Source organism: Carettochelys insculpta, chromosome 29 (genome assembly GCF_033958435.1).
Source record: "Carettochelys insculpta isolate YL-2023 chromosome 29, ASM3395843v1, whole genome shotgun sequence".
NCBI classification, from domain to species: domain Eukaryota; kingdom Metazoa; phylum Chordata; order Testudines; family Carettochelyidae; genus Carettochelys; species Carettochelys insculpta.
In genome coordinates this window covers 2244870-2267189 of record NC_134165.1, presented here as the reverse complement: position 1 = coordinate 2267189, position 22320 = coordinate 2244870, and the positions used below count along the sequence as shown (strand labels likewise).

Below are 22320 nucleotides of genomic sequence, written 5' to 3'. Positions count from 1 at the left end.
GGAACCGAAACCCACTCCCGTCCCGGGACACAGGGCTGTGGCTTTGATGGCCTGCACCGGCTTTGGCGGGGGCATGGAAACCATCCCTCAGTTCCTCCTCACTGTGCAGGAAGGAACAGGATCTGACCCCCAGCTTCTCGCAGGAGCCAGGAGCCCCCTCCATGCTGGGCAGGTGGCAGGGGTCCCTCTAATTTTTTCTATCCATGTGCAGAATAAATTTTAGGTGCATGGATGTGTGTGCAGATGTGCACGCCCCACGGAAACACATGCTGCCAGGTGCGGGTGCTCTGCGAATCTGCCGGGCGGCACTTCAGTCTCTTGGGCGGCCACCCAAGGCCTCAACTTACAGGGACCGCTGGTGGCATTCCAGTGGCCTGCTTCCGCCTGTGTCTCAGGAGATCCCCATCCATTCCTGGCCTCTGGGGCTGTTCCTCAGTCCCCCCGTGCACAGCTCCTGGGAAAAGGTGGCAGTGGTGATGGAGAAACCACCAGCATAGGAGCCGGGTCTCCTGGGGCAGCTCTCATCCCAGCTGGACGGCCTGGAGCCTACGCTGGGTTCCAGAACCACAAGTCTCAGCTGCACAGAGACTGGCTTAGAACCAATCCCGCCCCCCAGTCCACCAGGTCACAGGACACTCCGGCCTCTGGGAAGAGGACCTGGGGGGCTTGGCTCCCTGAGCAGCTCCCCTCCCTTCCTGAGGTGGGACTGGAACCAGGACCTTGGATTCCCAGCCCCTGCGCTCACTCTTTGCTGGGGGACATTCCCCCCCTGCACACCCGGCTGCTCCCCCGCCCCCCACGGGACAGGCCCATTCTGCACATCCATCAGGCCACCCTGCAAGAAGTAACGCGAAGACTCAGTCTGGTCAGCCGTGTTTATTGCAGGGGCAGCTGGCGCGTCCCCTGGTGCAGACAGCAACCGCCCCCTCCCTCCTGCCCTGCCCAACAGCGGGCGCCCCAGGCCCAACCTGATGGACAGCAGAGGCAGAGCGGAGATGGAAAGCACAGAGGAGGAGGGGGAAACAGGGAGGGGCTCAGGATCCCCCCCAAGACCAAGCACCTGGCTGGGGAGAGATCACCTGGCACGTGGGCTCTCAGCGAGGCTCGTGGGGACTCCAGTCCAGCGCGAGGCTGGGGCCAGACTCCTGTTCCTGCTGAACTGAGCCAGTTTAACCAAAGCGACTGAGTATCAGCTCAGTAGGCACAGGAGGCAGAGCCCAGGAGCGCGGCATACAGGGCCCCCAGGGGACAGGAACCCAGGAGTCCTGCTGCCCCCCCGCCCCACAACGCCAGGCACAAGACGCTCCCCCTGCCCCTGGGGAACCGCCCAGCTGCAGAGGAGGGGACCCCAGGGGGCGGAACTTAGCCACTGTGAACACGATGCAGATGAGAACTCTGTTCACAGGTGAGCTAAGCCCTGCACCCCAGCGTCGGGCGGCACTGGGGCAGGGGGCAGCTCAGGGATCGGCTACACCAGGCCCTGGTCCTCAGTTCCCCCCACCCCCGAGCATCCTCATCACCTGCCCACAGCTCCCCTCCATTGTCCTGGGTCTCCCCGCCTCTTGCCCCGTACCGGACCCACCAGCGCCTCCACGCCCAGCTGCCTGCAGCCAGCTCCGGCCTGGGTTACTGTGATAGGTGCTCCTCTTCACCTCGGCTCCTGCAGCTGGCAGCAGAGGGCAGGAATGGCTCTGGCCGTCCCGCTAGCCAGTCCGTCCCCAGGGTGCTGTGGCTCACTGCCCGTTGGAAATCCCTGGCAATGTGATTTCGGGTGGTAGGATAAAAATCGCATCACCAGGAACCCCAGCTGGCAGGGGCAGGAGAAGCTGGCCTGGCTGCTGCCCCTGCTGGGGGCAGACCCCAGACCCATCCAGCAAGCTGAAAAGACAAGAGAGGAAGGAGACAGGATCAGGAGCAGCGTCCGCCCGCGCCTGTGATTGGTGAGTCAAGAACAGGTCAGATACACTCGTCTGCAGCGCCTCCCGCCCCCCAGCATGGTGCCCTGTGCTCAGATGCAGCCACCTCTGGGGTGGGGCGCGGGTGCCATGTATACAGGGGGGCCCTCCCTGACTCACCTCCAAGCAGCACAGCACCCCCTAGTGCTGTGCTGGCTCAGCAAGGAGTGAGCCTGCCCTTACAGCTCACCCCCAGCACACCAGTCCTACCAATCCCTTGTGAATGGGGGGGGGCGGGTCTCCCCACACCGTCTGCAGAGGGGCCTGGGGCTATGGCTGGTGCACATGGGCCACTCTCTACCTCCCAGGGTGCTTGGGAGGGGGCACAGTGTAACTTTGTAACATATGCTGGGGTGGGGCAGCCCCCCATGGGATTCAGGGAATAAAAAGGGGGGGTGTCAAAGTTTCTCCCTCCCGCTCTCCTCCTGCCTCGACCTCAGGATTGGACTCGCTGCCGGTCCGATGCCAGACCAAGCTGGCTGCTCTTTTGGCTGGGAAATGGCCGCCCCGCCCCGCCCCTCCCTCACAGCCTGGGGTGCCGCCCGGGTGCCCCGCTGCAGGGCTGGGCATGCAGCATGCCCCAGGGGCGGGGAGAGCAGACCTCCAGCAGCACAGAGGGGTGCTTTTCCTTTCCACTCCAGCAGCTGTGAAGTCTGGCTCAGTGCTGGGCCAGCCGGGGGAGGCTGCGTCTCAGCATCCCGGGATGGGGCAAAGCCAGCGCAAACCGCACTGGGCCCCAGGGAGGTGGGACACTGCCAGGGCTGGGCAGAGCGGGAAGGGGCACCAGAGGGAGGCCCGGACCAAGCTGTCCCGAATTGTGAGGCCCAGAACAGTGAGCACCGTAGGCCTAGGGCACCGGGCACGGCTTCACACCCTGCGTGGCGGGTGGCTGTGCTGTGCTTCAGCCTGGGCCCACAGACAGCTCACACCTGTGCTTCCTGACAGGCTCCCTCGTACGAAATCTCACCCGTGCCACACCCGAGCGCCAGCCCCAGGCCGATCACAGGCCGACACGCTGAAATCATACACGCCCTATTTGCACAGCCTGACTCACACACAGACGGCCAACCCTGCCGGCCCCAGGCCGATCATGCTCCCACACGAAGAAATCACACCCCACATGCAGAAATCACACCCCACTCACACAGACCACCCCCCACACAGACAGCCAACCCGCCAACCCCAGGCTGATCACACATCCCCACAGAAATCACACCCCACATGCAGAAATCACTCCCCTGGACACAGAAATCACATCCCAGGTACTGAAATCATACACACCCCGCTCACACAGACTAACCCATGCACACAGCTGGCCAGCCCTGCCGGCCCCAGGCCAATCATGCTCCCACACGAAGAAATCACACCCCACATGCAGAAATCACTCCCCCAGGCACAGCAATCACACCCTGCTCGCTCAGGCTGTCTCTCACACACACACACTCAAAGAGGCAGAGACCATGCCCGCTCTTCGTCTTGCATGCAAACGTCTCTTCCCCGTGCCACGTGCACTCTCTGACGCCGTCTCATGGCCAGTGAGGACGGGCAGGCCCAGGGCCAGGGGAGACTGGCATGACATCGGGTCTGAGCACCAAGCAGACTGGCGACTGGCACAGGGGCTGCTAAGCTGAGCTGCCTGCGCCACTCCCCGGCCCTGCATGCTCCAGCATTGCTGCTGGCCTGGGACAGGGCCCCTTCCCGGCCCTGGACCCGCCTTGGACCCAGGACCGGGTGGGCCAGGCCTGGCACCCAGGGGAAGTTGGCAGCTGCACCCATGGCGAGGAAATGACTTTGCGCTGCTGGGCTGGGCTGACGCTGTTTCCTAGAAGCCGGCGGAGGCACCCACCCGCCAAACCGCAGCCCCATCCCCCTCTGCCTGGCACTGCCGTGGGCTTAACTCCTTCCTCCTCCAGCCGCAGCCACGCTCCTTATCACCGTCCTCCCCGCAGATGCTGGGGGATCTGACCTGACGGGGGCCCCACTCCTCCCTCCTGCGCCTCCCCCGCTCATTCCTTCAGCCCCCACAAGCCCGCAGAGGAGAATCATTCGGTGACCTGTCCTTCTAGCTCCACGCCTGTCACACATGCTCCACTAGCAGAGCAGCGCGGCCACCTCTGGGGTGGGGTGGGAGGGCTGTTTATATAGGGACCCTTGCCTGGTGCTGGGATGCAGCTGCCTCTGGAGTGGGGTGTGGCAGCTGTTTGCAACATAAAACAGCAGCACTGCACAGGGACTGCTCATCCCAGCCTCGGGCAGCTGTGTGCTGTGTCTGCTGTCTGCAGAGACAGGAGGCAAAGATTTGCTACGTGGGGGAGCTGGGTTCCAGCCACAGCTACTGTACCCCTGGGCAGCTCAGGCCCCAGGCTGGGCGGTGAAAGGAAGCAGCATCGCCTCCTCCATGCCCCAGCTAGCTAGAGCAGAGGCGCTGTGTGCCGGTCCCTGGGGCACCCCAAAGCCCTGGGGGAGAGCAGGGACTCACCAGCCAAACAGGGGCATGGGCAGCCTCTGGGGGGGGGCAGGGGCTCCCCGCTCCCTTCTGGGTTCACCACTTCAGATCAGAACCACCAATACCTGCGGGGAAGAAGGCAAGGCACGGTGAGCAGCTGCCCAGGGACACTCCCTCACCTGAGGGAGACGACCCCCCTGCTCCATCCAGAGACCCCCCCAACTTCATCCAATTGGAGACCCCCATCTGATCAGAGACCCACCCCCTGCTCCATCCTATCTGAGACCCCCCCCATCTGATCCGCACCCCACCTATACCCACGACTGCCCTGGAGCCAAGCCCACACTGGGACCCCCAGCTCTGCGAGACAGACTGGAGTGTCGCCCCCCCAAGCCGCCCCCTCCACTCAGCCCTCCTTCTCCCCTCCCCCCAGGGCCGCCCAGCTTGTTTCTGGAGCAGTTAACGATGACCCTAAAAATAGCTTTGAGAAAGCACTGAGATTAAGTGGCAGCTCCGGAAACCCCGTCTCAGCAGGGTGGGGCCCTGGGCCTTCGGCTGCTCCCAGCCACCCTGCCCGAGCGCCTTTTCATTCTCAGGCCTCGTACTCTCCAGCTGCGCCTGCCAGGGCCCCCAGCGCCCGGCGACCCTTCCCCTGCGAGCGATGCTCTGCCCGCCCGGCCTGCCCGCTCCAGCTGGCGCCGGGCTGCAGGGCAGGGTGGCCTTGGGAAGTCAGCGCAGGGCAGGCGCGGCTGCCTCTGCTCAGGAGGCCCAGGACGAGGACAGCAGGGGTCTGTTTGGGGCGGAATGACGGGGGGCTGAGGGAACAGGATGGAGGGGGCCCCGTGTGGCGCAGCAGCTGAGCACAATCACTGCTCTGCAACGGCTGACAAGAGCCTGCTGTGCGCCAAGCCCAGGCTGCGCCGATTCCACTGCTAACAGAAGCCAGGCGCCCTGGCCTCCAGCCCCGCTCCCAAGAGCCAGCACGCTGCCAAGCCCTGCCCAGGACCCTTCTTCACCTGCCTCGCCACGCCCCCGCCCAGGGATGAGGAAGAGGGGCAGGCGCTGGAGTGCCTCTTCCTCCCAACCCCACGGCCAGAGCGGGGCACGCCGGGAGAAACTGCTGCGGGTGGCTGGCAGAGTCGGCCTGGGCCGCGTGCGACCCGAGGGTCATAGCCGGGCTCTTGCCCCAGCACCTGCACAGCTAGTAACAAAGGAGGGGACAAGAGCAGGGCTCTCGGCTCTATGAGACCAGAGTGACACCCTTGTCCATGTCTGGGTGCCTCGGCGCTACCGTAAAACACCTAATACGTAGCGTACAGCTCCCGGCACAAGGGGTTGTGGGCCATGTCTGGGTGCCTCGGCGCTACCATAGGACTAATTAATCGGGAAGGTGACACTCTTGCTCCAGACACCTCGGGACATTTCAGCACAGACCCCGGGCTGAGTTACCAGGGGGCTCCTGCCCCATGGGCACATCTGGCCAGCTGGCTTTCTCGTGGCGTTATTTTCTGCCAATGGCCTGCTACCGATCTATGAAACAGGCGTTGCCAGCAGGGCCTGGAGACCGTAACCCATTATGCTGAACTTCACAGACCCCCCCACCCCCCGAGATGGGTGCCTACACTGTGCCAGTGGGAAGCAGCCCGTGCCCCAAAGGGTCTACAAACGAAACACCCCCAGGCTGGGAGAAAACAGGCCCAGAGGGGGGATGTGCACCCACGTGTCCTGAATTCCCATATGCCGCACTACCCACTAGACCACACTACTGCATTCCAACAGCTTTCACCACCGAGAGGCAACTCCAGGGGACCAGGGCCAGGAGCCCTGCAGGGAGCCCACCACCAACCAACACAGCACCAGGCAGGAAGGATCATGGCATGAGTGAGTCAAGGAGCCAGGAAGCAGAAGCGGCTCCATGAGACCAGAGCCGTCTGAACATGGAAGCAACGGCAGCGGCTGACACGGCGTCACCTTTTCCTCCCAGGGTGAACAAATTCGTGAACACGGCGCTGAGGGAGAACGACTCCAATGCTGCTTGGGAGAGGCTACATCGGGAACACATTACGCTCCTCGTAACAGCCGAGGCTCGGCTGCGGGGCTAGCTCTGAGGACAGGAAGCCCTCCAGCGAGTTAGCTAAACTCTTTCTGAAACATTTTCCATCGCTTCCCTGGGGTTGGAAAATGTCAGCTCATTTTGTGTGTTTTCTAACCATCTCCAGAGGTTCTGGAGGAAAAAAGTCCTGTGTAAACTGAGAAACGATAATAACAATGATTTAAATTGAGCAAATTCTCCACAATTCAGAGCATATTTTCCCCACCGCTCGGAAATTGGTGATTCATTTAAAAGGAAAATAGGCAGAGAATGCCCAAAATAAATTACATTTCGTGTAAAAGGCCTTTTTATAGCAACTTCTCGCCTGTCTGACTCAGTAGTTATCCGCATTGTCTATAGCAGGTTTTCACCCAGCACTAAGATGCAGACAGCTCTGAGGAGGAGCATTGGCACTGCAGTGCTACAGGAGGCCTGTTTACCCAGCACTGAAATGCAGCTATGTCTGGGGAGGGCTGAAACAGCTTTTAACACAGCAATGCTGCTGCACAAGGCTTGCTAATTCAGCACAAAGAATCAGTCAGCGCTGGGGTGGAAAACGGCAGCTGTTTCACCATCACACACCAGTCGCGCAGGGTGCAGGAAGGGGACAAAGGAGCCAGCGTGTGGCTGAGAACATGGGCCAGAACGTGAGGGTCGGTGTCAGGCTTTGGCGCTGAGTAACTTACTAAAGCTGCCACCACCCAAAAGCTGGCTCTCCAGGAGCCCTGGGTCCATGGAGTCGCTGGGCGAGAGAGTCCCTTGCTCATTCCCCGCTGGCTTTTCCGGGGAAATTTAGCCCCATCAAGTACCTGCCCGCCCTGTCTCTGCTTGAACGTGCGAGCAGTGAGCTCCTCCCTAGCAGCGGTGCTGTTGTGGCAGGCCAGTGACTAAGCGCCGGCAGCGTGGATTCCAGGGTGGGGGTTTAGGCCGTTCCCAAAGGAGTATTTCACTGCCACGTGGTCTCAGAATCAACCTTCGAGGGGATCCTTCCCCCCGGCTGGTGTTTCCCCCCAGGACAGCTGGGCTCCTTCCCCTTCCCTGCCCTGACAGAACCCGACCTACCTCGCCCCTTCCAGCCCCGGATCTCATAGAGGTTTACAAGGCAGCTCTGGCACTGTTCCCACCCCCCCACAGGGGGACACTGATGCTCTAAGTGGGGCAGCCGCTTGCTCCAGAGCACCCCACGGGCCTATGGCAAAGGCAGGAACAGAATCCAGCACCAGGGATGAGTAATCTTCATGTCCTGATCTTGCAGGGCCTCAAGGGCTATTTGTCCTCAAATAACCCACTCCTATCTCAGCGCCTCGGTAAGGTCTGGAATTTCCCGTGGCAGCCAGGGCCCAGAGAAGGCTGTGCCTCTTATGGCCAGATTTCTTCAGCTCCAGATATTGTCGAGCCACCTTGGAACAATCCATCCCAAAGTTACAGGTTCATTTTGTCCCAACAAAATCTCTCCCTCCCCAGTCCCAACACACGGCCACAGATTGAAACGCTTGTGGGGGAAGATGACCCCCAAAGTGGATCAGAAACCAAGATCCAAAGGACCAGGCGATAGGGGGCCAGGTGGGGAGAGGTGTGACCTTGCTGTTTCTCATGCTATGGAGTTTCCTGCTTCAAGCACCAGCTTCTGGAGTCATGTGATAATCTCAGCCTCCGTTTAAAAAATGCTAACAGAATGTGCTCAGCAGCGATGGGGAAGGAGCAGAAGGTTTTGGGGGGCCAGCTCCAAGGCTCAGAAGCTCACCCACATGCTAGTGGGCATTTCCCTTGTGCCCCAGATTCTCAGTTTTCAATTTTTTTAAAATGGGTATTGGGGTCAGCATTCCCTCTACACTGAGAGGTGGGCGGCTGCCCGGGAGAGATTCAGGTGCCACCCAGTTGACAGCAGAGTGCCCACAGTTGTCAGCGTGTGTTTCTATTGGCGGTGCACATTTGCACATGCCTGGGTGCACCTAATAAAATTTATTCCACTAATGGATGGAAAGAACTAGCGGGAACAATGGTCGCGGTCACGAAGATACCTGCTGAAATGTGACCCAAGTGGAAGCAATGTCTGCCTGAGTTTGTAGAGAGCCTGGAACAAGAGCTAGGTGAGGTGTAACCTGACTCGTTCCACTCTGGAAAGAAAAGCCGATGCCCCAGTGCTAAAAGCCAACTCCGCTCACTATTCGATCCGTCACTAAGGGAGGCTGGCCGAAGGGCCTCGTTCACTGCAAACCACCTCCCATTTTGGTGCCAGCGATGGGTGTCCTTTGGGAGACGCCACTGCGGATTTCTCTGCTCCAGGCTGGGACCAGCTGAGCCCATGGACAAGTCTCCCCAAGGGAGAGCCCAGTGGAGCAGGGTCCATGTGTACGCACGCGCTACCCACCCTCATCAGCATTTCATTCTGCATGTTGGGTGGGCAGAGCTTTGCGGAATTCCCACCCCCCCGCTCTGTCTCCGCGGCGCAATGGGGAGCATCCGGGCACACAGTCTGTCCAGAAACGATGTCACCAGCCCCAGCCAGAAGAGCTTGGTTGGCATCCAAGCCCAGCGGGGGTGGTTTTTTACAGCTGAGCTGCAGGCTTCCTGGGTGGGAGGTGGGCTGGCAGGGTGGGGGGCAATGCATTTCAAGCTCTGGGAGGTTGCGGGCTGGAAATCCACAGCTGGTTTGAAGCTGGGTTCCAGCGGGAGCTGTGAAAGTCACTCCCATGAAGAGGGCTTTGCCCAGGGCGACTAGCTACAAGTCCAGCCCCCAGGAGTGACTTGGCTCTTGCTGAGGAAGGAGATGATCTGCATTTGGGGTCGAGGTGGGGAACCAGCCTGGTTTCAAGCTGTGCTTGCACACGGAAAGCAGCAGAGTGCATGGGCTGAGCTGGACAGGCTCCGACATTCCCACTCAGCTCCCAGCTGAAGCTCTGGCTCCTGCCGGTTGCGTCCAAAGCACTTGCAAGTAAAACCCAGCGGTTCTCTGTTTCGGCTATTTCCCTGGAAGGGGCTAGTCCCACCCGGGGTGCATCTTGCTGTATGAACAGGGGACGCTTCCTGGAGAGATGAGTTCGAGGCCTGTGCCAACAGCCCCAGAGGAACACACCTTTCCAGTCCTGCCCAAGGTTCAAAGCAATTCTATTTGCCCACATATGCCCCAGCCCTGCCAGACCCGACCACCTGTAGCCACCCCTCGTCCCCACCTGGTCCCCAAGGGAACACAAGGGAAGTGCAAGGAAATCTTTTTCCCGCCCGGCATTTCCTTGACCTGTGGAACTCCCTGCAGCAGGAAGGCCCCGAAGCCAAGAGCTCAGCCAGGCTCGCAGAGCAACTGGAGACAGAAACAGCGGGCACGGCTAACGCGTGTCATAAGCGTTCCCACCACAGGCGTTTCAGAAAGGAAATTAAACCTCCTGCGTCAGGTTTAGAGCTGGTCCATAAGCAGCAGGGATCGTTCTGTGCCTGTGCCTGGCCACACAGGGTCCGTCTCTGGGCCTGCAGCTCCCAGGCCCTGCCGTGATACCCCTCCTAAAGAACAATCTATCAGGATGTTTCCAGCTGCTGCCGAGGCATCTGGATCTGGCCACCAGGAGAGACAGGAGGCTGTGACAATGGGCCTGAGAATGCTTCGCCCGGGGCGAAACAGCCAGCAAGGGGTGGATCTAGAGACACAGCCCAAGTGCTCTGGTTCCCATTAGCCTGCCCACAGACCCCAGCAGCCTCCAGTCAAATCACATGAGGTCTGTGATTTACAGTCTTAAGGGACCTGGTGCCTTTAATTCCTGCATTGCATCCCAGTGGGATCCAGCCTCTTTATCCCCCGCTGCAGCCTTCGCTGGGAACATGGCCTCTCCAGAGGCTGGGGTCTGGCAGGGCTGGGACCATGGGTGCTGCTGCTCAAGGACTGGCACAGCCCTGCCAGCTGACTCCTGGCACTCAGGAGGCAATGCTGTCTGGTGGGAAGAGCTGCCATCCCTGGGGGCTACGGCTCTTCCTGGTTCGGGGAAGGGAGTGGAGTGCAATGGTTAGAGTGGCGGAGCCGTGAGTCACGATTTGGGGGTTCTGCCCCTGGTGAGAAAGCTCTTACCCAACAGTGCACAGTGGGGGTGGGGGGCAGCACACAGCTGGCTTTCCTGGGTTGCCCAGCACTGGCCCTGCTTTCCCAGGCCTGCCTGTGTCTCCAGACAGCCGAGTCAGGCTGGGTCACAACCTGACTGCTCCCTCTGGGCCCTGGCGGGTCTATATCGGGGCCGCCCCTTGTACGGTACTGATGGAGCCCTAGTAAAAATAACCCCAGGCAGCCGCGTGCCATGTGCTGTGGAGAATGCACAAACCTGCTCTGCCGTCTGTCCATCTGCCCTCGTGGCTCAGCCCCTGGGGCCTTCCCTTGCATGGGGTCAATCTGATCCCTTGGGCCACCATGCCTCTGCAATCTGGCTCTGCTGGGCTGCAGCCCACCAACGACAGGTGCCCTGAAATCTCTCAGCCCCAAGTCACAGGGCTGGGGGCTTGAGCATGCAGTCCCCCCAAACGCCACAGGCTGGGAAGCTGGAGGCAAACAATACCAGAGCAAAGACAAGATGGGGCGGGAAAGCAAAGTCAGCTCAGCTGTGAACTTTGCCCTCCCACCTCAAGCAGCAAAGAGCCGCCGGGACAGGACCGGCAGGACGGGAGTGCGTGGGGGCTCCGTGGGAGCCACCTGGGCTGGGGACAGGGTAGAAGAGCTGCCATGTGGCATGGTGGTGGGGTTAGAGCTGGAAGGCAGGAGTCGACTCCTAGCTGCGGTCCCCCACCTTAGCCCAGGAGCTTCAGGATCTACGGATAGGTCTACATGAAGCAGAAGATCAATTCTTTTAGGGTTCCATTTAGCGTGCCTGGTGGGGGGATGCGCTAAATCGAACTCTCAGGGCTCCACTGGCAGCCCTGGTGCTCCCGCAAGGCGTAAGGGAAGTCGAGGGGAGAGTTTCCCCCCTTGGCCTCCCGCACTGTGGACGGACAGAAAACTCCATCTAGGATACGTCGGTTCCGGCGACGCAACTGTCGTCGCTGGAATTGCACATCTGAGACCGACTTTTCGGCCTAGCTGAGACCTGGCCTCGGTCTCCAGGGCTCTGCTGCGGGAGGTGAGCTGGACCAATTGAAGGAAGAAGCAGGGACCGTGACGCAGGCCTCCCGGGCAGGGCCCCTCTAATTTTTTTCCATTCACTGGCGGAATAAATTTTGTTTTGTGAACCTTGTGCGGATCTGCAGCACTGACAGACACACGCTGCCGGCGGGGGGTGCTCTGCTGATCGGCTGGGCAGCGCCTGAACTCTCCTGGCTGCCCCAGTGCTCTGCGTCCAGGGAACCCTGCCCCCGGGTTTTCTCTCGGCTGAGGCATGAGATGGGGAGAAGGTGACCGCCATGGCTGTGAGAGAAGCAGCAGCAGGGGTGGTACCCGGCATATCCTTCCCCCACAGCAGAGCTCCTGCAGCAAACCAACAGACGAGTAAATTAAAGAGACTAGAAACAGGAGGGAGTCTGGGGCAATCAGCCCTTCTTCCTGGGAGAACGACAGGGCCCCCCTGGGCTTGATGCAGTCACTGGAGCCAAGAAGCATCAGTCACCCTGGGCCTCTGAGGAACGACAGAACGCTAGAACTGGAAGGGACCTCGCGAGGTCATCGACTGCAGGCCCCTGCCCGGCTCGTGGCAGGACCAAGCACCATCTAGATCACCCCTGACAGATGTGTCTCTAACCTGCTCGTCAGTATCTCCAGCGATGGAGATCCCACAACCTCGCCAGGCAGTTCATTCCAGCGTTTGGCCACCCTGACAGGTAGGAACTTTTCCCTGACGTCCAACCTGCACCTCCCGTGCTGCATTCTAAGCTCCTTGTCCTAAATGCAGGACCAACACCAGCCGGCACGAAACCCTGTAAGTACTAGGAAGCCTACAGCCAAGGGGGTTTGACCCCACACCTCCACAGGAGACTAGGAGAGCACCTCAGACCACACAAAGAGAGAGGACTGAAGTGTGCGCACTCAGAGTCTGTCTGCAGGGAGACCTTGGGAAGCCTGAGGCAGAGCGCCCAAAGATGAGCACCCAATGGTGACACGCCCTGGAGGCTCTGGCTGGGGCGTAAGGCAAAGCTTGTCGCAACTTTCCTTCACCTGCAGGGATTTCTTGCCGGCAGTTATGTCGCTGTCCACAAGGTGGAGCCAGGTTGGACTAAATGATTGGCCTTTGGGGAAGGAGAGGGGCAGAAGGTGATGACTTAGCAACTGCTCTGTTATTTACTGCAGCCAGGACGAAGCCAAAGGAGCATTGTTCCTGGCCCCGGCCCCACCCCGCCCTTCGCAGGGTAGGTGTGGAGGAGCTGGTTTGGACGGAATCGCTTCTGCAAACATTGACTCATGGTGGCCAAGTTGAGTCTCGCTGGGATACATCTGCAGCCGAGGATTGGGATCAGAATCGGGCCCGGCCCCTGAAAACACGGTCTGGGTTGAGGGGTAAGGGCTAGATTCTGACCAGCAAATGTGGAGTGACTCCAGGGAAGTCGCTGGCTGGAAATCTGACTCAAGTTAGACTTTCTGTTCTCACTGCTAGATAAAACTCAGCCCCAGGTGGATGGAGAGATTTCTCCAGCGATCTGCAAACCCAAACAAGTGATAGCGGAGGATCAGCACAAGGGTCAGGACAAGGCCTTCTCTGCCCTGCCACAGACCTCCTGTGGACTATACGTCCAGGTTCTCAGTCCCAGTGCCTAACTCCCTGGGATTCACTTTGTCCCTGATCTTTCAAATACTCAAAGCAAAGCTCAGTGGACTCTGTTGTGCTGTCATCTGATTTATCTTGGGCACCACCCCATCTGCGATCTCAAACAGGAGGCATGGAGATCTCCAGCACTCCCCAGTGTGGTCTCATTCAGGCTGCATTTGCTAAAACAGGTTTGCAAACTTCTGTCTGAATTTTAGATTTGCAAACAAACGTCACATCTTGATCCTGCCCACGTGAGCACCGTGGCCCGGAGGTTCCTCAGCTTTCTGGCAATTAGACCTGGCTGAAGTTTTTCAAAGAAACATCCCGCCACATCAGGAAATGCCGTTTCTTTGTCTCAGCTGAAAAGGTTCAATTCCATTTCTTTTATTTAAAAAGGCAAAAAATGTGAATTTTCATCTCAGTTCCAAATTGGTATTTTCATTTCATTTGGGTTTCCAAAACCCAGGAAGGGAAAGTCCCCCTTCTGGACCCCAACTTCCAACTACTTCTCCCCTTTTTTTCAGTCAAAGAAAAAGAGGGAATGTTTCTTTTTTAAAAGGTATAAAAGTACCCCCGATTTGCAAAATCAGACATTTTTCCGAATTCCAAAAGAAAAATTTCCATTCAGAACAATTCAGCACGAAAAGTTTCTTTCTGCAAGTTTCTCTTGAAAAAGATCAATGGATTTTCAGTCCAAAATGTTGATCAAAATAGTTTCTCTCAAATCTAGTCAAAGAAATAACACTGGATTTTTCCACCAGTTCTGTTCACAACTATAACAACCTTGAAATCCTTATCAATTGCCTTCTGCAGAGAGACATTTTGCCTGTCTCTTATCTGAGGTTCCTGCAGTCAATCCAGGACTCCTGGGCTCTGTACCTAGTTTAAGTTTAAAGCCAGAAAGGACGTTTAAGATCATCTGGACTTGATTTTTATTGGTAAACGGCAATTTCACTACACACAAGCCGAGGGGAAAATATTTCCATGGATAGTAACTGAAACTTACAGACAGGCAAAGAAAGAAAAATGGTTCTTGGGAGCTAGAGGCTGACTGAGGGAAATTTACTTTATGTATTTTGATGCGGTGGTGACAATTTGAGTTTTAGCAGTTAGAAAACTTTCACTTTTTGCATTTCAAACATCACTTGTCATGAAATAATTATTTTCTGACCCCCCCGCCACATAATTTCCCAAACTGTAAAAATTGAAACTGAAAAATATACAAAAGCCTCAAATCCAGAATTTTGCATGACTGTCAAAACGTAAACAGACAAAAACTGAAAAAAAATGCTTAAAATAAACATGACTCTTACCCCCCAACCAAAAATTATATAAGTACAAAAAAACCAAATTCTGCCAAGCCTATGCATGACTCAAAGCCTTCATTTTTATCCAGATAACGAGAACAAAGACCTGAGCAAGTCACACCCCTGCCTGATGCCTCAGTTTCCCCACATGTAAAATGGGGGTAAAGACACTGAGTTGTAAGGCGCTCTGGAGTCAGTGCCCAAGCGAACAGTCTTATTAGGATGTCGCTCACACATACAAGACCGTGCTAAATTTCTGTGCACAAAAATGCTCACTTAACGAGGCAGCACAGCCCCTAAGAGGAACTCCCTGAACATTTATCTTTAAAGTCTGTGCCGAAAGCAAGCTGTGCTTGCACGCTGCGAGTGTTGGGTCCCAACATCTGCTCATGTGCCTATTGACACTGGCTGCCCAAGGGAAGACCAAGAGCTGAGAAATGGAGCTTTAAGGATCTTTTGTCGTTTCCATGCTCCCAAACCAACAGGAAGTCAAGTCCACCCAGAGTACGAAGGAAAGGGATCAGCAAAGAGAACTGGAGACATCCTGACTCTCACGAGGGCTTGTCTATACTTACCGCAGAATCACTGCTCCAGAGGCTGATCTTCCGGGTTCGATTTAGTGGGTCTAGTAAATACCTGCTGAACCGCACGCTGAGGGCACCCCATCAACCCCGATACCCCTCGTGCTCATGAGGCGGAAGGGAAGCTGATGGGAAAGTTTTGCCTGCTGACTTCCTGCTGTGGGGCTTGTGCGGAAAATCGATCTAAGCTACACCGACTCCAGCTACGCAATTCACGTAACCGGACTCGCGTACCTGACACACATTTGCTCCCTTTGGGCAGGCCTGGCTTAAACAGGAGCTAAGCAGGAATCATTCCAGCTGACTTACACGCTCCAGAAGCTACAGCTTCTAAAGTGAGTTGGAGATCCCTTCCCCAAGGCCCTGATTCGTCACAGCACGTACACACATGCTGAACTGGGGCCTTAATAACCAGGGATGCTGCCTCATATCTTTCAGGTAGATGAACGTGATCAACAAAGCAGGAGTACTTAACTGCACGGGTTGGTTACGAGTGTTTATCACGTGTGCAGCGTCACCTGGTTTTATAGGTATGGCTACGCTAACCTGGGGTGTTTAGCAGGGCTGTGGTTTTCAAAAGCAACAACGGGTTTGACGTGCCACAACGTCGTGCATCCCAGCAGAGAGGCTTTTAAAGAGGTTGATCATTTTCAGAGGCGCTTCGAATATCAGGCCTCTAATTGGCTCCCCAAAATCATTAGCCAACAGCAGCCCATCTTGTCCCATTAACATGTGTATATACACAGGGTCCCGGTCCGTATGTGGTCACTTCCGGATTGTCTATACAACCGTGGCCTGTGTATACACGCAAACATAAAAGGTATAGCGTGCGGTGACCTCTCTAGGAGCCAGTGCAGCCTAGTGGAAGGAGCACAGGACTGGGACATAGAAAACCTGGTTCTTAGCTTTACCAACTGCCTGCTGGGTAACCGGGGTGCACACCTCTGAGCCTCACCATCCCCATCTGTACGACACGGGCTTGGAGATCTCCTGCTGGAAAGCGCTGGCTAAGTGCAAGGAATTACGTAAAGTTGCCTAAGTAGTTACATTCTAAAAGATCTTTTCCAACAGCTTACAACTTTCACTTTCAGGCTAAGCCCTTCCACCTCTCGCCTCTGCTGGAAACTTTGAACAAGACCAAGTCAGCTGGTTTTGAGCACAAAGTGGAAAGAAGGGGGCTGGTTGGTTTCCTTCCCTTAAAACTGGCATTGTGGGAACTTCTCATACGCCCGCGGAGAGGGAGCAGAGTTGCACATGTACCGGTATCACTGTAATCGTATCGTTTGCTCACATGGTATATTTTATTAGGAGACCGTGGAGCTCTTAGCGGGGGCTGGGGCGGTGCCAATAGGCCCATTTTGCAGACAGGAAAACCAAGGCACAAAGCAGGAAAGAGACTTTCCCAAGATCACACAGCGAGTCACCCAGAGCCACGAACAGAACCCAGGTGTCCCAACTTGTGCACCTCTGATCACTAGCCCAAGCTCCCTCTCATTGTATGGGAAGGAATCCAGAGGCCTGGATTCCCAGCCAGGGTTCCCTCTAATTTTTTCCATCCGTGGGCAGAATAAATTTTGTTGTGTGCACTGAAGCCTGTATGGATGTGCACCACAAGTAGAAACACAGGCTGCCAGCGACCTGCTAATCAGCTGGGCGGCAGCCGACTCCCTCCTGGGCAGCTGGCCCAGCGCTCAGCTTCTAGGGAACATGGCCTCTAGAGAGTGCCTGATCCTGTCTACACGGCTTAGTATCAGCTGCAGAAACTCCAGGAAGAGACGTGTCATGCAGCGAGATGGATGTTATCCTGCCCAGCTCCGCCCAGCCAATGACATCACCATAGCCCTAGTAACCCATGTACTTCGAAAGGGAATGGGTGGAAGGGACCCAACAAAACAGGGACAAACAATGAACAAACTCAGCTGCTGAAACCAAACGTCTGATGATGCCCAAGAGGGCGATAAAAGTTTTATTGCCACTTGTTTGGGAAAACCTGTGTGTTCCCACTTGGAATGCCACCGGGACCAGAGCGAGGCCAGATCACGCCTCGGAACGGAAGCCAGGACTCCTGGGTCCTATGCTGAGCGGCAGGAAGGGGAGTGAGGCCTAGGGGCTTGAACAAAGGTCTGGGAGGGGAGCGGTTTCTAGTGGCTAGCACAGGGGGAGTCAGGAGCAGCTTTCTCTGGAAGCTGAGCACTGGGGCGGCTGCCCAGGAGAGGTTCAGGCCCTGCCCAGCTGATCAGCAGACCCCACAGCCGGCAGCCTGTGTTTCTAGTGGCGGTGCACAGAACAAAATGTATTCCACCCTGGACGGAAACAATGAGCGGGAACGCTGCTCAGGACTCCCGGCTCTTGGGGGGTGAGTGCAATTTAGCGGGTCGACCTGTGTTCCGTTCCCAGGTCTTCATACAGCAACACATTGCCTGGCTCTCTGCCTCCATTTGCCCACCTGTCAAATGGGGGCAATCCTGACCTATCTCCCGCAGGCACAAGGGGGCGGAGATTGTAAGGCTCAAATAACCTTTTCTACCACCCCAGTCACCAGTTCCTGAGCCCTCTAAGGAGACTGCAGCTGAGTTACCGGGATGTCGCGAGCGGAACTGTTTCTGTGCTGTGTTTTTTCCCCAAAACTATTTATCAATGAGGGGACAGAGCTTCAGATGCGAGTGTGCCCTGGCTTCCCTACAAAGGCTGCCCAGGCTGCAAGCCAACCCCCAGCTACAGAAACGGCCAGGACCTGGGATGTGGGATGCTGCTGGGTGGGGTGGGGTGAGGCGCCCCGCAGGACCTGCCCCACTACCTCGGCAGAGGGTAGATCCAGCTGGGGGCACCCCAGCAAGTCGGACTTGTGCTGAACTTTACCACCAACTTCCTTCATGGCGACAGTGCAGGGCTGGGGAACCAGAGCCCTGCCAGCAATGTGCCCTTCCCAGATATTGCCTTTTTCCACAGACACAAGGCTAGTGTCCCAGCCAGCGTGCCCTCCAATTTTCCCGTCAATGTGCGGGATAAATTTTGCTTTGTGCACCGAGGTATGGGCCCATGTGCACCATCCTAGAAACACAGGCTGCTGGCTGCTGCCAGCGGTGGCGCTCCACTAGTCAGCTGGACGGCATTTCAACCTCCTGGGGGGCTGCCCAAGCACTCAGCTTTCAGGGAACTCTGTCCCCAACCCCCGTCAGTTTCAGCGGGAGACCCCAGCCTCTTGAGCCCAACGGAGCCACGCCAATTCACGCCCCTCGGCTCCATTGAGTCCCATGGGGTGACGCTGATTGAGGCCAACTGGGGATCTGGCCCTAGGCTTTGCAGCAGCTCCTCTCCTTTGTCCAGGGTCAGGAGCTGCCACCTGGGTCACTCCCCTCCACGTCACACTTCCAAAGCGAGGTGTCTGTGCCGAGTCCCCCCAGCGCACCTGCGGGGCTCACCCACCCACAGGAGGCAGGTATCCACCGGCTGCTGTGTGGGAGCGAGGGCTCTGCATGCCCCATACCTGCCCCTCTCTGCTACTCTGGTTACATATTAATGGCGTTGGAGTGACAAGCGATTCCAAGCAGCATCGGCTCTACCTTTAACCTTCTCTGGGGGAGTCAGGTGACACAGCCGGGAAGGGTTCGGTTTGTGGAGCACCATGAGGGGAAATCAGTAAAGCTCTGTGCCTCAGTTTCCTTTCCCACTTTTTGTCTGGTCGGCCTGTGAGCTCCGTTGGGAGCAGTCTGTCTCCCACACTGTCTGGGCAGCACCCAGCACGACAGGGGCCCTGATCTTGGCCGGGGTCTGAGCAGCACCCAGCACGACAGGGCCCCTGATCTTGGCCAGGGTCTGAGCAGCGCCCAGCACAACAGGGCCCCTGATCTTGGCCGGGGTCTGGGCAGTGCCCAGCGTGATAGGCGCTCTAATCTCAGCCGGGGTCTGGGCTGTGCCCAGCACAACAGGGGCTCTGATTTTAGGTGGAACACAGTAAAACACATAATGAACTAAACAACAAGCGTAAGGCTGCTACTGTGAGGCACCTACTGCGGTAGCTATCGTATTATTTTCTTTTGGTTCGGCGCAATCAGCCATGCCCAGGCCCAGGCACCAAACACCCTGCCGGGTCTTTAAAATGAACAAACCAAATTCAAGAGCCACTCAGCTCCCTCAGTCAACCCAGCTACTCGGCAACCTGACAACGCCTGTCTGCATGTCTGCCCAGTGCCATCTCAAAGGCCAGGGAAAGCAGAGCTCTGAGCTGTCTCACCACCGGGCAGGACGCCTGGAGACTAGTGGCCAGAGCCGGTTCACCAGCCCGCTGGGACAAGTCACTTCGTCTCTTTTGGCGTCGACTTCTCCCTCTTGAAATGGAGCTAGTAGTGGGACCGTGAGGTGTAAAACCCCAGAGGGGGGTCACGATCTTAGCTGGAACATGTGCGTGGCAACAGATGCCAGAGTGCATGTGTACCTCCTGCACACAAGATGGTGTGTGTGTGTGTGTGTGTGTGTGCATAAAAATAACTGTCCCCCTGCTAGTTCTCATGTCACCGGTCCACTGATGTCCCCCCTGCGAACGTCACGCAGTCGACCTGACACCAGGAGCTTCCACAGCAGCTCAGCCAATCCGCCAAACACACGATGGTGTCACCGCCTGGCCCGCTCGCTCCCTCCCCAACATTGCTGCCAACTCTGAGGGGCCAAACGTCACCCGCCAGCCCCTCCAAAACCTGAGATCTGCTGAAAAACCCTGCCCCCGCCCCAGCTCAGAGGGAGGGATGGGGATTGCTGATTCCTGTCTAGTTTCTGTGCCTGCAGGGAGCACTTGAGCCATGTTTTGGAGCATTTCTCGCCAGTCACCTTGGCCAGAAAGGCCCTTTTCCAATGACAGCCGAAGTCTGGTGTGATCACCGCACACCAGGAGGGGAGACTCCAGGAAGGCTTCAAAGACCAGGAGAGAGGTGGAGTCGTCGGTGGGAACAAATTTGGCTCCACCACATGGGTCTGATTTGAGCCCTTGCTTCGGCCGTGCTCAGAGTCCAGCTGGCCCTGTTGTGACTCTCAGGGCCAGGTCCCTCTCAGACCCTAGCAGTGCTGAAGATCAGTCCAGATCTCTATGGACAACGCACTCTGTAGCAGAACCCTCAAAATCTGCGGCTATCCACTCTACACCCGCAGATCTCGGCACCCGCACAGGTGGCTGTGAACACTCACGGCTCATTTTTACGGATGAGCCTACCAATTCTGCACCCACATGGGGCTCTCTCTGCGGCCCAGGGACTGTCTTTTGGTCCTGAGTCCACACAGTACCAGCACAATAGGCATCTAGTCCACGACTGGGGCTCCTGGCCACTACAGTAATACACCAGAAAAAAACCCCAAAAACCACACAACACGCACGATTCCTGGTCCTAACCGCTGCCGTAATACAAAAGGGTAAGAACCAGCGTCACCTGTAAGCTAAGCACTAGAGAGACTCAGCTGTTGCCCAGCTGATCAGCAGAGCACCCACAGCCAGCAACATGTGTTTCTAGCGGTGCACGTGGCACACTGCACATAATAAAATGTATTCCACCCATGGATGGTATAAAACAAGTGGGCCCATTGGTAAGGATGTGCGCAGGGCATGCACGTCATTTTCACAGCAGGAGGCCCGGAACCCCTCTCCAGAAACTGACCACACCCAAGCTCAGTGCCCCACAGAGCCCGGACGGAGGCTGAGGCCTCCTTTCAAAACACCGCCCTTGCCTGCAACAGGCCTAGGACAATATGCCTTCAAATGTCTGGGGAATAAAAGGAAAAGGGAAGCACTTAGTGAAAAGGCAGATTGTGTCCCACCAGTGTTCCCTGTAAGCGGAGCGCTTGGGCAGCCACCCAGAAGAGATTCAGGCACCGCCCAGCTGGTTAGCAGAGCGCCCAGCGCCGGCAGCGTGTGTTCTATTGGTGGTACACAGCTGTACATGTCTCGGTGCACCGAACAAAATTTATTCCACACACAGGTGGAAAAAATGAGCGGGAACATTGGTCCCTAGCTGCCCCCACCCCCCCCACCAGCCCCACCCTGAGTCTCACTGAATTGGAAACACAACACATGTACCCCTGGCGGTTCTCAGACCTTGACTGGCTTCTGTCTGGGTAACAATGGATCCAGCCAGCTGGGCCTACCCACGCCTGCCTCGGGCTACGGCCGCTACAGAGGGAGTTTTGTTACAAGGGGTGGCACTGCAGCGTTTCCCTAAGAGAGCAGCAGAAGGACGTGGCAAGTTGGCTTCGGAGGGAAGGGGACACGGCCAGCACAGAGTGCGGGGAGAAGCCGGAGGCTTGCCCTGAGGTCAGTGTTGTGACAGACCTGGAGGTTATAAAGAGAAGTCTGATAAATGGGGTGGTCTAGAGATAAGGCTGGAAGTGGGGTATAATGGTTAGAGCAGGGCGGGAGCCCATGAGTCAGGACTTTGAGTCCTATCCCCAGCTCTGGGAGGGAAGCAGGGTCCAGTGGTCAGAGCAGCGAAGTGTGTTCAGCACCTAGCTCAGGGTGCGGCCCGAGGAAAAGGCGGATGGAAGTCAGGACTCTAAGGTCCTGCTCCTAGCTCTCGTATGGGAGCCTCGTCGAATGGTCACAGCTCCTATGCCCGAACCTTGCCTGCTGGACAGGCCACGTGCACGGTGACCTCTAATTTTTTTTTACCCATGTGTGGAACAAATTTTTATGTGCACAAGGCACGTGGGGATGTGCACCAGCAGCAGAAACCCACCTTGCCAGCAGTGGGGGCTCTGCAAATCAGCTGGGCAGCACCTGAATCTCTCCTGCACCGCCACCGGAGAGCTGAGCTTACAGGGAGCGCTGGCTGTGTCCCTCCTCTGTGCCTCGGTTTCCCCATCGGCACAACAGCACAAGCTCAACAGAGCAGAGCACAGCTATGACCCTTCAATTCTGCGTTCCTGGGAAGGACGGCTCAAGAGACGGACAAATCAAGTGTCGTCATGCTGGTTTTGATCTCTCTTACTTCCCCTGCCCCTGTGAGTGCTCCTTTAAGTCTGAAAATTAATAGAAAAAAAGATCATTGACAACAGCTACACATTAAAACCACAGAATCTCCTCGCAAGCACTCTGCACCCATTTCTCTGCAAATAATTCCTCTACCTTTGGCCTTGTTTTGTCCTGAGGACCTCTTATGTCTGGACTGAGCCAAGGGCCTGATAGACCCCTGTTGGCTTTGGGCCAGCCCCAAGAAAAAGATTTGGCAGTGTTCTAATTTTTTTTCCAT

The 22320-nt window shown here is 57.0% G+C and overlaps 1 long non-coding RNA gene across 1 annotated transcript in view; it reads right to left on the bottom strand.

The window, feature by feature from the left end:
* Positions 1 to 867: 867 nt before the first annotated feature.
* LOC142003374 (uncharacterized) overlaps positions 868 to 22320 on the bottom strand; it is a 28027-nt gene continuing 6574 nt past the window's right edge. Inside the window, exons 2-3 of the long non-coding RNA XR_012642815.1 lie at positions 4435 to 4526; positions 868 to 1878 (exon numbers count right to left, since the gene is read on the bottom strand). This is a non-coding gene — a long non-coding RNA (uncharacterized LOC142003374). The remainder of the gene's footprint in view (positions 1879 to 4434; positions 4527 to 22320) is intronic.